Below are 15,916 nucleotides of genomic sequence, written 5' to 3'. Positions count from 1 at the left end.
TGAACGTATTTACATGTGAAGACAGCGGTCTAATGTGAGAAAACAGAACATAACAAACAAAACAAATGTTCCTGAGTCCAGTCTCTGGGGCTTGCGTCTGATCCTGGTCGACCGCCAGAGAGGTGGTGGTGGGGACGACAGCACCTTGCTGAGCGGGATGGAAGCCTGACTGGTGGTATCTTAGTTCGAGGTATCAGGAGGTGGCAAAACAACGGATGGAAATGGAGAAGAAAGCGGTTGCGGGCAGGCAACTTTGCACAGTGCCCGTCTGTTTTGTCGCACAACAGAACCATCAGCCATACGTACAACATACGAGCGGGGCGCAGCCTATCGAACAACGACAGCTGAAGCAGACCAGCCATCATCCAGTATCTTGATCCTGACAGTGTCTGCCGGGGATAACATGGGCAAATCGGTGGCATGGGCATCATAGCCCTGCTTTTGCTGGTTTTGGAGCTGCTGCACCTTCTGCAGCACCGGGAGGTGATCCAGGTTGGGCAAGTGTATGGCTGGAAGTGTCGTCCGCAGGTCCCTGTTCATCAGGAGTTAAGCAGGCGACATGCCAGTGGACAGTGGGGTCGCCCTGTACGCAAGCAGCGCGAGGTAGATGTCAGAAGCAGAATCCGCAGCCTTGCAGATGAGCTGTTTCACAATGTGCACCTTTTTCAACCTTCCCATTGGACTGCGGATACTGTGGGCTGGAAGTGACATGTTTGAAATGGTATGACTTGGCAAACATAGACCACTCATGGCTGTTGAAGCACGGGCCATTGTCACTCATGACAGTGAGTGGGATACCATGCCTGGAGAACATCTCCTTAAAGGCCTTGATGACGGTCCGAGATGTGAGGTCTGAGAGCTTCACGACTTCAGGGTAATTGGAGAAATAGTGAATAATCAACACGCTGTCATGACCATTCGCACGAAAGAGGTCGATGCCAACCTTGGACCACGGGGAGGTCTCGATTTCATGCTGCTGGAGCGTCTCCTTGCTCTGCGCTGGCTGGAAGCGTTGACAGGTCACACAGTTGAGGACCATGTTCGAGATGTCCTGGCTAATACCGGGCCAGTAGACAGCCTGCCTGGCTCTGCGTCTGCACTTCTCAATGCCCAGGTGTCCCTCATGGATTTGGCGGAGCACCAAGCTCTGGAGACTGAGTGGAATGACAATCTGGTCCAGCTTGAGGAGGATACCATCAATCACCGTCAGGTCGTCCTTTACATCGTAAAATTGAGGGCACTGCCCTTTCTGCCAGCCATTGGCAATGTGGTGCATGACAGGCTGCACGAGGGGGTCTTTGACTGTCTCCTCGCGGATACGAACCACCTTCTCATCAGACGCCGGGGCGATGCTAGCACACAGCTGCACCTGTGATTCAATCTGCTGGATGATTTCCAGCGGTTCACTAGGCAGTGTGATGGAGCGGGACAATGCATCAGCGATGATGAGCTCCTTGCCAGGCGTGTACACTAAGTCAAAGTCGTACCTTCTGAGTTTGAGGAGGAAGCGCTGCAACCACGGCAGCACGGTAGCATTGTGGATAGCACAAATACTTCACAGCTCCAGGGTCCCAGGTTCGATTCCGGCTTGGGTCACTGTCTGTGCGGAGTCTGCACATCCTCCCCGTGTGTGCGTGGGTTTCCTCCGGGTGCTCCGGTTTCCTCCACAGTCCAAAGATGTGCGGGTTAGGTGGATTGGCCATGCTAAATTGCCCATAGTGTTCAAAATTGCCCTTAGTGTAGGGTGGGGTTACTGGGTTATGGGGATAGGGTGGAGGTGTGGACCTTGGGTAGGGTGCTCTTTCCAAGAGCCGGTGCAGACTCGATGGGCCGAATGGCCTCCTTCTGCACTGTAAATTCTATGAATACTCTATGAACTGAGGCGTCGTGTCGTTTAGGTCCTTGTGGATAATGTGGACCAGAGGCCTATGATCCGTCTTGACAGTGAATGTCGGCAGGCCGTAGACATAGTCGTGAAACTTGAGAATGGCAGTGAGAAGGCCCAGGCACTCCTTCTCGATTTGCGCATATCTTGTTTCGGTGGGAGTCATGGCCCTCGATGTGTAGGCTACCGGTGCCCAGGATGAAGTGTCATCGCGTTGAAGCAGCACCGCACTGATGCCATCCTTGCTCGCATCTGTCGAGATCTTCATCTCCCTGTCTGGGTTGAAAAATGCCAAGACGGGTGCAGTGGTGAGCTTGGCTTTCAGCTCCAACCACTCTGCCTGATGTGCTGCCTTCCACTCAAAGGCAGTGGACTTTTTTACCAGGTTTCATAGGACCATGGTGTGTGAGGCCATGTTTGGGATGAACTTGCCCAGAAAATTGACGATGCCCAGGAAGCGCAGCACCGCCTTCTTGCCTTCAGGGACCTTCATGGCTTTGATGGCCTTGACCTTGTCCATGTCTGTGTCGAGGCACATGCCCTGCTGAGAGATCTGGTCACCTAGGAACTTGAGTGTCGACATGCCAAAGCAACATTTGGACCTGTTCAGCTTCAGGCCATTAGCGGAATGCCTGGTGGAGACGGGAAACGTGCTCTTCAGGGGTCGTAGACCATGTGATGATGTCGTCCACGTACACACAAACCCCTTCAATGCCCTCCATCATGTGCTCCATGATGCGATGGAAGATCTCCGATGCCGAGACAATGCCAAATGGCATGCGATTATAGCAGTATAGCAAACGGTGTGTTGAAGGTGCAGAGCCTTCTGCTGGACTCATCCAGCTGGATTTGCCAAAAGCCATGTGACGCATCTAACTTGGTGAAAAAACCTGCGTGTGCCATCTCACTGGTGAGTTCCACCCGCTTCGGGATGGGGTAGTGTTCATGCATTATATTCTTATTGAGATCCTTAGGATCAATGCAGATGTGCAGGTCTCCCGAAGGTTTTCTAACACATACTATCGAGCTGACCCAGTCAGTCAGTTCGGTTATCTTGGAAATGATGCCCTGTTGCTGAAGATCCTTGCGCTGTGCCTTCAGGTGGTCCCTCAGCGGAGCCGGGACCCGGCGTGGTGCGTGGACCACTAGCTTGGCATCAGGTCGTAGCAGAATCTTGTATCAAAACGGCAGCGTGCCCATCCCGCTGAACACATCCGGATACTGAGCGAGGATGTCGTCAATGCCGGCCTGAAGATCCACATTGGAGGATGTCGTTGTGTAAACCCGCTGCACGAGGTCAGCTGCTTGTAGGCATGCGCGCCAAGAAGGGATGCCCCGTCTGGCTTGACAATTTCAAAACGTAACCGTGCACGGGTGCTCTGGTTGGAGACGAGTAGATGGCAGGATCCCAGTGCCATGATGACATTTCCGTTGTAGTCCAGGAGCCTGCAGGCTGCTGGAAGGACCTGGGGGGGCTTATTGATGCGTTTGAAATCTGCCTGTGAGAGGAGGTTGGCAGAAGCACCTGTGTCCAGCTTAAACTTCATGGAGCAGTGGTTGACCTGCATCACCGCACGACATTCGTCCACAGAATCCACAGCGAGGATGGATTGAATTTGTGATGAGTTGGATGTGGCATATTCACATTTGGTAATGATGCCCACACAGTAGGCGGAGTCCAGGCATTCTTCCTCTGGATCCGTTGTGCTGCCAGGATCAGAATCCTGTAATCGTTGTTGCACACTCTGAATGCGGCGCCATCGGAATTGGGAGCGCTGGCCCCTGACTGGTGGTGCAGACCTGCACAAGGCTGCATAGTGTCCAGGCTTCCCGCAGTTTAAACATCGCCTGCCTCTTGCAGGACAGTGTTTCTTTAAGTGGGCATTGCTGCAGTTCGAGCACGTCATGACGTCGGCGTCCTGACGCTCCGCGCGTCGTCGCACATGCGAAGTGCGGGTGTTGGCCGCTTTGTTATCTCGTTCGCATCCCGCATGCGTGGGGCCCCGGGAAAAGCACGCGAAATGGCCGCTTTCACCAATGCTGAGGCGTTGCATCCGATAGATGGCCTACACACTCGCTGCCTCGTGGGAGGCAGGTTTCTCATTTTCAGCCGATTTGTACTGGGCATAGCGATTTTTGCCATGCTCAAGCACTGTGCATGTTTCAATCGCAACTGGCAGGGTCATATGCTTGAATTTTAGTAGCTGCTGTCTCAGAGGATCAGAGTGAACTCCAAAAACGATTTGGTCTCTGATCATGGAGTCAGCAATATCACCAAAGTTGCAGGACAGCGCTAGCAGGCGGAGGATAGTTAAGAAGGAGTTGAAAGATTCATCTTTATCTTGTAGACGCTGTTTGAATATGTAGCGCTCAAATATTTCATTGGTGTCTGTCGTGTTAGGTACACTGGTCTAACACTGGCTGCAACTGGATGCAGCTTAGATCAGAAAGATACTCCAGACCTTGAAGTTAGTTCAATCAGGTTTATTGAACTAATAGCACAGTTAGCGCAGTTCTCTGTGAGTTCGACTCTCTGCTAACTTAAGTGTGGTTCCTCTGTCTGACTGAATCAGACTAGCTCGTAGCCACGTGGTGGAGGTGTGAGATTGTAACAACACCCTTGACTGACTCTCTAGGAGTTCATCAGTGGAAAGAGGCAGAGTGTGAGTGCCCCATGTCTTTTATAGTCAGATCCCACCCCTGAGTGTCCTGACTGCTTATTGGTCATGTCCTGTTCTCTGTGTCCATTAGCTGCTTGTCTGTATATCATTATGTGTGTGTCCGCATATCATGACATCTCCCTTTTTTTTAATGTTTGGATAACATATGTGAACGTATTTACACAAATAGGCCAATATTAACATATTTACATGCAGTGGATATGAACATATGTACATGTGAAAACAGCTGTCTAATGCGAGAACACAGAACATAGCAACAGAACAAATGTTCATAAGCCCAGTCTCTGTGGCTTGCGTCTGATCCTGGTCGACCGCCGGAGGGGTGGTGGTGGGGACGACAGCACCTTGATGGGCGGGATTGAAGCCTGACTGGTGGCCTCGTGAGTCGAGGTATCAGGAGGTGGCAAAACAACGGAAGGAAACATCAGTGCCCGTCTGTTTCGTCGCACAATAGAACCATCAGCCAGACACACAACATACGAGCAGGGGGCTGCCTGTCGAACAACGACAGCTGGAGCTGACCAGCCTCCAACAGGTATCTTGACCCGAACAGTGCCTGATGGGGATAACACTTGCAAATCGGTGGCATGAGCATCATAGTCCTGTTTTTGCCGGTCTCGGAGTTGCTGCACCTTCTGCAGCACCGGGAGGTGATCCAGGTTGGGCAGGTGTATGACTGGAAGTGTCGTTCGCAGGTCCCTGTTCACCAGGAGTTGAGCCGGCGACATGCCAGTGGACAGTGAGGTTGCCCTGTACGCAAGCAGCGCAAGGTGAATGTCAGACGCAGAATCCGTGGCCTTGCAGATGAGCTGCTTCACTATGTGCACCCCTTTCTCAACTTTTCCGTTTGACTGCTGATAGTGTGGGCTGGAAGTGACGTGTTTGAACTGATACGACTGGGCAAACAGAGGCCATTCATGGCTGCTGAAGCACGGGCCATTGTCACTCATGACAGTGAGTGGGATATCATGCCTGGAGAACGTCTACTTACAGGCCTTGATGACGGTCCGAGATGTGAGGTCTGAGAGCCTTACGACTTCAGGGTAATTGGAAAAGTAATCAATGATTAACACGTAATCACGACCATTTACATGAAAGAGGTTGATGCCAACCTTGGACCACGGAGAGGTTTCGATTTCATGCTGCTGAAGTGTCTCCTTACTCTGCGCTGGCTGGAAGCGTTGACAGGTCGCACAGTTTAGGACCATGTTTGTGATGTCCTGGCTGATTGCGGACCAGTAGACAGCCTGCCTGGCTCTGCGTCTGCACTTTTCCACACCCAGGTGGCCCTCATGGATTTGACGGAGCACCAAGCTCTGCAGACTGTGTGGAATTACAATCCGGTCCAGTTTGAGGAGGATACCATCAACCACCGTCAGGTGTCCTTTACATTGAAAAATTGAGGGCACTGCCCTTTTTGCCAGCCATTGGCTAGGTGTTGCATAACACGCTGCAAGAGGGGGTCTTTGGCTGTCTCCTCACGGATACGAATCATCTTCTCATCAGATGCCGGGAGGGTGCTAGCACACAGCTGCACCTGTGACTCAACCTGTGACTCAATTTGCCGGATGACATTCAGTGGTTCACTAGGCACGGTGATGGAGCAGGACAGTGTATCGGCAATGATGAGCTCCTTGCCAGGCGTGTAGCCCGGGTCAAAGTCGTACCTTCTGAGTTTGAGGAGGATGCGCTGCAACCGAGGCGTCATGTCATTAAGGTCCTTGTGGATAATGTGGACCAGGGGCCTGTGATCCGTCTCGACTGTAAATGTTGGCAGGCCGTAGACATAATCGTGAAACTTGAGAATGGCAGTGAGAAGGCCCAAACATTCCTTCTCGATTTGTGCATATCGTTGTTCGGTGGGCGTCATTGCCCTTGATGCGTAGGCAACAGGTGCCCAGGATGAAGGAGGACCGCACCGATGCCATCCTGGCTTGCATCTGTCGAGATTTTTGTTTCCCTGTCTTGGTCGAAAAATGCCAATACGGGTGCAGTGGTGAGCTTGGCTTTCGGCACCAACCACTCTGCCCGATGGGCCACCTTCCACTCGAAGGCAGTGGACTTCTTCACTAGGATTCGTAGGGCCGTGGTGTGTGAGGCCTTGTTTGGGATGAACTTGCCCAGAAAATTGACCATGCCCAGGAAGCGCAATACTGCCTTCTTGTCTTCCGGGACATTCATGGCTGCGAAGGCCTTGACCTTGTCTGTGTCGGGGCACACGCCCTGCTGAGAGATCAGGGGCGGGATTCTCCCCTACTCGGCGGGGTGGGGGGTGCCGGCGGGATGGAGTGGCGTGAACCACTCCGGCGTTGGGTCGCCCCAAAGGTGCGATTTCTCTGCACTTTTAGGGGCCAAGCCCTCACTTTTAGGGGCTAGGCCCGCGCCAGAGTGGTTGCCGTCCCGCCGGCTGGCGTGGAAGGCCTTTGGCGCCACGCCAGCCGGGGCCGAAGGGACTCCGCCGTCCGGCGCGAGTCCGCGCATGCGCGGGAGCATCAGCGGCTGCTGACGTCATCCCCGCGCATGCGCAAGGCGGTCACCTCCGCGTCGGCCATTGTGGAGGCTGTTGGCCGAGGCGGAGGGGAAAGAGTGCCACGACGGCACAGGCCCGCCCGTGGATCAGTGGGCCCCGATCGTGGGCCAGGCCACCGTGGAGGCACCCCCGGGGCCAGATCGCCCAGCACCCCGCCCCCCTCACCCAGGATCCCGGAGCCCGCTCACGCCGCCTGGCTCCGCCGGTAAGGGAGGTGGTTTAATTTACGCTGGCGGGCTCGGCTTTACAGCAGCGGGACTTTGGCCCTTCACGGGCCGGAGAATCGCAGGGGTGGGGGGGGGGCCCGCAGACCGGCGCGGCGCGATTCCCGCCCCCACCGAATCTCCGGTGCCGGAGAATTCGGCGGCCGGCAGGAGCGGGATTCACGCCGCCCCCGGCAATTCTCCGACCCGGCCCGGGGGGGAGCGGGGGGGGGGGGGGGTCGGAGAATCCCGCCCTTGGTCTCCTAGGAACTTGAGTGTTGACATGCCAAAGCAACATTTGGACCTGTTCAGCTTAAGGCCATTGGCGTGGACATGGCGGAATACCTGCTGGAGACGGGAAACATGCTCCTCAGAGGTTGTGGATCATATGATGACGTCGTTCACGTACACACAAATCCCTTCGATACCCTCCATCATCTGCTCCATGTTGCGATGAAATATCTCTGATGCTGAGACGATGCCGAACAGCATACGGTTATAGCATTACCTGCCAAACGGTGTGTTGCAGGTGCAGAGCCTTCTGCTGGACTCATCCAGCTGGATTTGCCAGAATCCATGTGACGCATCTAACTTCGTGAAAAACCGTGCATGTGCCATCTCACTGGTGAGTTCCTCCCGCTTTGGGATGGGGTAGTGTTCACACATTATATTGTGGTTGAGATCCTTGGGATCAATGCAGATGAGCAGGTCTCCAGAGGGTTTTTAACCACCACCATCGAGCTGACCCAGTCAGTCGGTTCGGTTACCCTGGAAATGATCTCCTGCTGCTGCAGCTCCTTGAGCTGTTCCTTCAGGCGCTCCTTCAGCGGAGCCGGGACCCGGCGTGGTGCATGGACCACAGGCTTGGCATCAGGTCGCAGTAGGATCTTGTACCGATATGGCAAAGTGCCCATCCCATTGAACACATCTGGATACTGAGCAAGGATGCCAGCTTGAAGATCCACGTTGGAGGAGGTCGTTGAATAAACCCGCTGCACCAGGTTTAGCTTTTTGCAGGCATGCGCGCCCAGTAGGGATGCCCTGTCCGGCTTGACAATTTCAAACCTTAGCCGTGAATGGGTACTCCGGTTGGAGACGAGTAGATGGCAGGACCCCAGTGCCGTGATGGCATTACCGTTATAGTCCAGGAGCCTGCAGGCTGCTGGAAGGACCCGGGGGGCTTCTTGATGCGTTTGAAGTCTGCCTGTGAGAGGAGGTTGGCAGAAGCACCTGTGTCCAGCTTGAACTGGATGGAGCAGCTCGTGGGAGGCAAGTTTCTCATTTCCAGTCGATTTGTATTGGGAATACTGATTTTTTGCATGCTCATGCGCTGTGCATGTTTCAATCGCGACTGGCAGGGTCATAAGAACATAAGAACTAGGAACAGGAGTAGGCCATCTGGCCCCTCGAGCCTGCTCCGCCATTTAATGAGATCATGGCTGATCTTTGTGGACTCAGCTCCACTCTCCGGCCCATACACCATATCCCCGAATCCCTTTATTCTTTAGAAAGTTATCTATCTTTTTCTTTAAAACGTTTAAAGAAAGAGCCTCAACTGCTTCACTGGGCAAGGAATTCCAGAGATTCACAACCCTTTGGGTGAAGAAGTTCCTCCTACACTCCGTCCTAAATCTACTTCCCCTTATTTTGAGGCTATGCCCCCTAGTTCTGCTTTCCCCGACCAGTGGAAACAACCTGCCCGCATCTATCCTATCTATTCCCTTCATAATTTTATATGTTTCAATAAGATCCCCCATATGCTTGATTTTTTAAGAGCTGCTCTCTCAGAGGATCAGAGTGAACTCCAAACACAATTTGGTCTCTGATCATGGAGTCAGCAATATCACGAAGGTTGCAGGACAGCGCTAGCAGGCAGAGGCTAGTTAAGAAGGCATTGAAAGATTGATCTTTACCTTGAAGATGTTGTTTGTATATGTAGCGCTCGAAGATTTCATTGTTGTCCAATTCACAGTGACTATCGAACTTGTCCAGGATGGTCTTTGTCTTGTCCTGGCCTTTGGTGAAGTTAAACGAGTTGAAGAATTTGATGGCTTGGTCACCCGCTGTTGAGTGGAGAAGCGCAATCTTTCTTGCATCAGACACACCCACGAGGTCTGAGGCTTTGATGTACAGCATAAACCTTTGCTTGAATATCTGCCAGTTGGCACTGAGATTGCCGGAGGTCCTGAGCTGGAGAGGAGCCTGAATCTTCTCCATGGTGCCGGGATACATTTGCTGGTCGTCACGGAATGGACTGGGGTCAGCCACCTTAAATTAGTAGTCTCCTGGTATCATGTCGTGTTAGGTACACTGGTCTAACACTGGCTGCAACTGGATGCAGCTTAGATCAGAAAGAGTCTCCAGACCTTGAAGTTAGTTCAATCTGTTTTATTGAACTAATAGCACAGTTAGCACAGTTCTCTGTAAGTTCGACTCTCTGCTAACTTAAGTGTGGTTACTCTGTCTGACTGAACCAGACTAGCTCTTAGCCATGTGGTGGAGGTGGGAGATTGTAACAACACCCTTGACTGACTCTCTAGATGTTCTTCAGTGGAAAGAGGCGGAGTGTGAGTGCCTCGTGTCTTTTATAGTCAGATCCCACCCCTGAGTGTCCTGTCTGCTTATTGGTCATGTCCTGCTCTCTGTGTCCATTAGCTGCTTGTCTGTATATCATTATGTGTGTGTCCGCATATCATGACAGTGTCCACTTCACAGTGACTGTCAAACTTGTCCAGGATGGTCTGAAACTTTGTCTTGTCCTGGCCTTCGGTGAAATGAAAAGAGTTGAAGAGTTTGATGGCTTGATCACCCGCTGTCGAGAGGAGAAGCGCGATCTTCCTTGCATCAGACGCACCCACGAGATCTGAAGCTTCGATGTACAGCAGAAACGTTTGCTTGGATGTCCGCCAGTTGGCACTGAGATTGCCGGAGGTCCTGAGCTGGTGAGGAGCCTGAATCTTCTCCATGGTGCTGGGATACATTTGCTGGAAGTCACGGAACGGACTGAGGTAAACCACCGAGATTAAGCAGTCTCCTGGTAGCATGTTGTGTTATGTACTCTGGGATAACACAGGCTGCAACTGGATGCAGCTTTAACCAAAAGATACTCCAGACCTTGAAGTTAGTTCAATCTGATTTATTGAACCAGTAGCACAGTTAGCACAGTTCTCTATGGGTTCGACTCTCTGCTAACCTAAGTGTGGTTACTCTGTCTGACTGAACCAGACTAGCTCTTAGCCACGTGCTGGAGGTGTGATACTGTACATACACCCTGATTCACTCTGTAGATGTTCATCAGTGGAAAGAGGCGGAGTGTGAGGGTTCAGCGAAGCGAGCAGTGGTTGATGGTGAGCCAGTTGTGGCGGGGACCTGCAAAAGCCTCCGCCAAGCAGCTGGCAAGAGGCTAGAACAATTTGCCAAATATGTGAGTGGGTGTTGCCCATCTCAAGTTGCAGGTAGGTGGCAGGGGAAGCATGAGCAGGCTGGCATTTAATTTCCCTTTGTTTGCCTGGCATTCGGAATGTGCTCCCGAGCGAGTGAGAAACAGGTCTTTCTTTTAATTTAAAAGACAATTCGAGAATCTTGTAAGCACTGGTCGGGGCTGCATCAGGACACAATGAAACAACTGTAGGCAAACTCAAACTTCAGGCCTGAAGTAAAAAAGCACTTGTGACAAGGCATTTTATTGTAAGTTTAGAATTCTCCATGTTTATTCTGTTACAAATTTTAATTACTGCTTGTGTGCAGTTGTCTAACTCAGAAACCAAGGTGGCATCAAAAAGCTTTTTCTAAAGGATCTGAACTCTGTTTGTTGCGACTGATAGTATGAATTTATATTTGCAAATTTTATCCTGGCTTCCTGTGTCATGATTGCTCCATTCCACACTTATGGTCGCAGAGATCTGTCGCTGCTTTATGTGTGTTAAAGTTTCAATCAAGTGTCACACAGGTGTTTACTTGAGTCGCGCAGAGTGACAGAAAAAGTGTGATAGTCAAAATGCAAAGAAGGTGCCACTTCTGTGGTATTGGTCACGGTGAATCAGAGGATGCGCTGTTTCCTACTAGCATGAGTATGATGTAGAGTAACATAAAACTGAGAACTCTTGCTGGTTTAAAAACCAAGATGGTGTGTAGCTTTTACTTTTGACATCAATAATTGGGAGGTGATAAATCAGAGGAAAACCGGGGCCCAAAATGATCAGGGCAATTTCAAATGCATCACTCACCTTCAAAAAAACTGGTGGACTAATATTGAGTAGTTAAGGTAGATGACAACCCATAACTATTTTACACTGTGTGCCTCATTTCCTACTGCAGGATCTAACATTTTCTTAAATGATTCAGTGCAAAAAAACAGTAAAAGCTGGGAAATAAGAATACTGGTCCGAAATGGCCTTGTATAGCTTAAAATGGAACACCAGTAAAAACTGGGCAGTAACCATACTGGTCTGAACTGTTTTTTTTCCTATCAACCTGGATGATATTAGTCATGGGATAGGAACTCGAATTCTGCCTTCGTCTCTAAATTGGCAATAGCACCTGGATCTTGTTTACTGGAGCTTCAGCAGATGGGGGAAGGGAGGTGAGAGGGAGAATGGGTGTACACTCACGTGTGCTTGCTTGGGTGTGTCCGTGTATGATGAGCACTTAAGTGCTTCAATGCCCGACAAATAAACAGAAAAATAAAGCCCTAAGTGAGGGAAAAAATACCAGTTTACCATGTTACAGCTGTGACACGCAGTGGCTGCAGGTTTTACTCCCACACGTTTGAGTTGCTGATGTCGGCCATGTTGCTGGTAAGATTTGTACAGCGGCACGGTAGTGCAGTGGTTAGCACCGCTGCCTCACGGCACCGAGGACCCAGGTTCAATACTGGCCCCGGGTCACTGTCCGTGGGGAGTTTGCACATTCTGCCCGTGTCTACGTGGGTCTCACCACCACAACCCAGAAATGTGCAGGGTAGGTAGATTGGCCACGCTAAATTGCTCCTTAATTGGGAAAAAAAAAGAATTGGGTACTTTAAATTAAAAAAAAAAATTGAAAATGAAAATCGCTTATTGTCACAAGTAGGCTTCAAATGAAGTTACTGTGAAAAGCCCCTAGTCGCCACATTCCGGCGCCTGTTCGGGGAGGCTGGTACGGGAATTGAACCATGCTGCTGGCCTGCCTTGGTCTGCTTTCAAAGCCAGCGATTTAGCCCTGTGTGCTAAAAGTGATTAAAGGGGGAAAGTGATGCTACACCATTAAAAAAGAATCTCCCAAGTGAGCTGTGTTGTGCAAAGTAAGAGGATGAAGTACCTCACCACAGAACGTTAATTCCAGTTATTCCATCAATATCAAATTCTTTGTGTTACTAGAACATGTATTGTCGTGCTCTGTTTCTTCGTCACCAAAATATTCTTAGACAATTAAAATAATTTTATATCAAATCATTTGACGCAGTGGTTAATTTCGGTGGCATAAACATGCAAAGAATTCTAAGCGAGCGACATCCTTTTCACAACTCACACCAGTTTGCACTATTGTGGATTAATAATTTTTCTGCCACCCAAGGATGAAAAAAACAGGTGAAATACCTAAAGTCACAGAGAATTTAGAACATCTGCAAGTAAAAGTTTTTTTAAAAAAAACATGAAAAAAGATAGATGCTCAACAGATGGTCTCGGATCAAATGACTTGACAAACCATTTTTGGCTTTATTCTTGTGAGTTATGTCGTTCTGGTCTCATAACAGTTACATTGATGCCTTTGTGTGCTGGTTAAAGGGGATAACATCTGCAACACCATACATACAGATTGTATCAAAAGGTCAAACATCAAGAATAGGCATTTCAACAACTGTGAGATAAAAGTCTGAACATGTCGGAGCATCCTGCCAGAGTGACATGAAGCAGGGGCTGAGCATTTATCTGTTACAAATCAGCTCTGATTGAATCCATGCCACTGCTATCTCAGCGCTCAGAGCAACAGAGACTGGACCCCGGCTGAGATCTTGATTCCTTAAACCAGGCGTGCTCCAGCACACGGTGAGATGAATGAGAAACCTTTTCTCGATCCACTTATTTTATAACAGACATGTTTTGCAGTTTTTAACCACCGACTTTCATTTCTTTACATTGTTCATTTCTTTGCCTTTACGAGGGTCCGCTGATATGGTGCAAAATTGAACATTAATGGGAAGCAATCTTCTATATTCAGGGTTGGAACTCTTATTTCTGACCCTGATCAGACAAAAAAATGATTTTTCAAGGGAAATCTTCTGATGGAGGATCCTGAAGAATTCAGCAGGAAAACTACGGGGGAACAGCCGAGAGAATCTGTGCAGAAACCAGGCCCCATTCTGTATCAGGCTGTATTCTGTGAGAGTTTAAAAGTCCTAAAGCGTCCTTGAAAGCTATGGAGAGATGGCAAGTGGGTAAGGGGCTAGGATGGTTGAGGTGAGGGGTAAGAGGGTAGGGTGGGTAAAGTGAATAAGTGGGTAAGAGACTAAGGAGGGTAAGTAAGTGGGTAAGAGGTAGGGTGGGTAAGGGGGTAGGGTGGTTGAGGTTAGTGGGTAAGGGGATAGGACTCATGGTAAAGTGGTATGTGGGTAGTGGGGTAGGTGGTATGTTGGCAGGTGGGTAGGGTAGCAGGTGGGTAGGTGGGTTGTGAGTAGTTGGGTCAGGTTGGGAGGGGTCTAGTTAGACTTAGTTGTTGGAGAGTCATATGGTGGGGGATAGTCAGGACAAGTTGTGCGGTTAGTCGTGTGGTAGGGGATCGTCAGATCAGGTTGGGGGAGGGAATCAGGGTTTAGGGAAGGAGTTGGAGATTTGATTATGAGTGATGGGGGGGGGGGGGGGGTCAATTTTATAGTTACCCTGGCATTTAAATTGTGTTTTTTTCTGTCTAACATTTTCTGGGTGACTATCCAAATAAGTAATTTGGAAATGTCTGAAGTCACTGACTCGAATTCAGAGCTGGAGGCTTTTGCAAAGGGTTCCAGGGAGTAGGGGAACTGTACATCGGAAATTCCAACTCCTTTGGCAATTCCCACAAAATCATTGTGTTTTCACTCCCAAGGGGTCTCATCGTGCATCTTCCAGGATACATCCGATCTCTGACCATCCTGAGGTTGGAAGATCTGGATCACTGTGTTACGTCTTCTAATTTCCATAAGTTAGAAATATAGGGTCGCAACTTCCTTGGAATGGCAATCAGTGATGGAGTGTAAAAGGAGTGGAGCGAAGGAGGACACCCCTCCACCTTTTAGATGTCGTTAAGCAGTTGAGTTTAAAGGTCCCATTAAAAGGGAGCAGATAAGTTTCTAAGGTAAGTGAATAGGATGTGGGGGTGAGGGTTTGGACATCGGAGGGGGGGGGGGGGTCGGCTCGGACATTGGGGGGGTGGCAGATAGCAGTAGAGGGTGTCAGACATTGGGGGGAGGGGGAGGATGGGGGGAGTCAGACGTCAGGAGGGAGGGGGAATCGGGGGGGGGGGAGGGGGAGCCAAACATTGGGGGTGCAGGGGGAATCAGACATCGGGGAGGGGAGAGTCGGACATATAGGGGGGCGGCGAACATCGGGGGGTAAGGGGGAGCCATACGTTGGAGGTACGGGAGGGGAGGTCAGACATTGGGGGGGGGGAGGGAGTCAGACATGGGGGGGAGTCGGGGATGGGGGGGGGGGTTGGAGTCTGCCATCAGGGGTTGGGTTAAGTAGGCCAGGGGTGTGGGGCTCGATCGGGTTGGGCTGCGGGGGTATTGGGTCAGTGGAAGAGGAGGATCGTTCAGGTAGTGGGTGTGGTCAGGCTTGTTTGATGCCGGGCCCGGTTGGGTCAGGTTGAGGGAGGGGATTTCTTGTGCGGGTGGAGGCATGGGAAATACTCTTGGGTGGGGCGCTTAGTTGAGGGGGGGCCCTGGGTGTCAGGGGGTCCTGTGTGGGTCTCAATTTGGGTGTTTAAATAGTTACTCTGAAGTCAGAAGTGTTTTTTTTTCCTTCTAACTCTTTCAGAGTAACTACGAGTGTAAAACCGGTGGAACCATCTGAAGTTAGCGATTTAAACGGCTTTGTCAGATGGTTCCCAGCTCAGTGCAATTGTCCAGGGGAAGTTAGTGCTTCTGGACAATTGCTGGGTGAACCCTTACTGGAAACCTTTGAGAGGGATTCCCCAGGGCATTACTGGGGACCCCCCCTGGGGACCCCCCACCCCCACCCCCACCCCCACAAATGCAACACTGGGAAGCCAGGAGGTTATGGGCCAATCACACTTTAGACTCTTCACAAGTATTTCTTGCTGCTCTCCACATGGCTGGTGGACTGATACATTACTACTCAGCACATGACTGCAGCACAACAGCGGATGTGGAACCCTGTGACATATTCATCTAACAATTAGTTCCTAGCTCTTTATGAATAATCTAACAAAACAACAGATCTCTTTGAAAAACAATGTATAATGCCTCTGTATCAATGTAATTCAATCACTAAATCTTTTTCTAAACTAAGTAGATTAACCAGTGACTGTTATAAATAAACTGGACACTTTAAGTGTCTTTTATAGCTTGTATTCTTTTCTCACTTAGGTGGTAGGATATTGTATCTTCATATTGTAGATTTGACATTCATTGCTGTCACTTGGC

The 15,916-nt window shown here is 50.3% G+C and overlaps 1 long non-coding RNA gene across 2 annotated transcripts in view; it reads left to right on the top strand.

Moving 5' to 3' along the window:
* The window catches only part of LOC140407900 (uncharacterized), a 50,455-nt gene that overhangs the window by 15,132 nt on the left and 19,407 nt on the right, over window positions 1-15,916 (top strand). Inside the window, exon 1 of one of the 2 annotated variants that reach the window (XR_011939875.1) lies at window positions 13,131-13,325. The exons of the other annotated variant lie outside the window; for it this stretch is intronic. This is a non-coding gene — a long non-coding RNA (uncharacterized lncRNA). Of the gene's footprint in view, window positions 1-13,130; window positions 13,326-15,916 lie in introns of those variants that run through there. 2 annotated transcript variants of the gene reach the window in all.

Source organism: Scyliorhinus torazame, chromosome 2, assembly GCF_047496885.1.
Source record: "Scyliorhinus torazame isolate Kashiwa2021f chromosome 2, sScyTor2.1, whole genome shotgun sequence".
NCBI classification, from domain to species: domain Eukaryota; kingdom Metazoa; phylum Chordata; class Chondrichthyes; order Carcharhiniformes; family Scyliorhinidae; genus Scyliorhinus; species Scyliorhinus torazame.
This window is presented reverse-complemented; position numbering and strand designations above follow the sequence as displayed.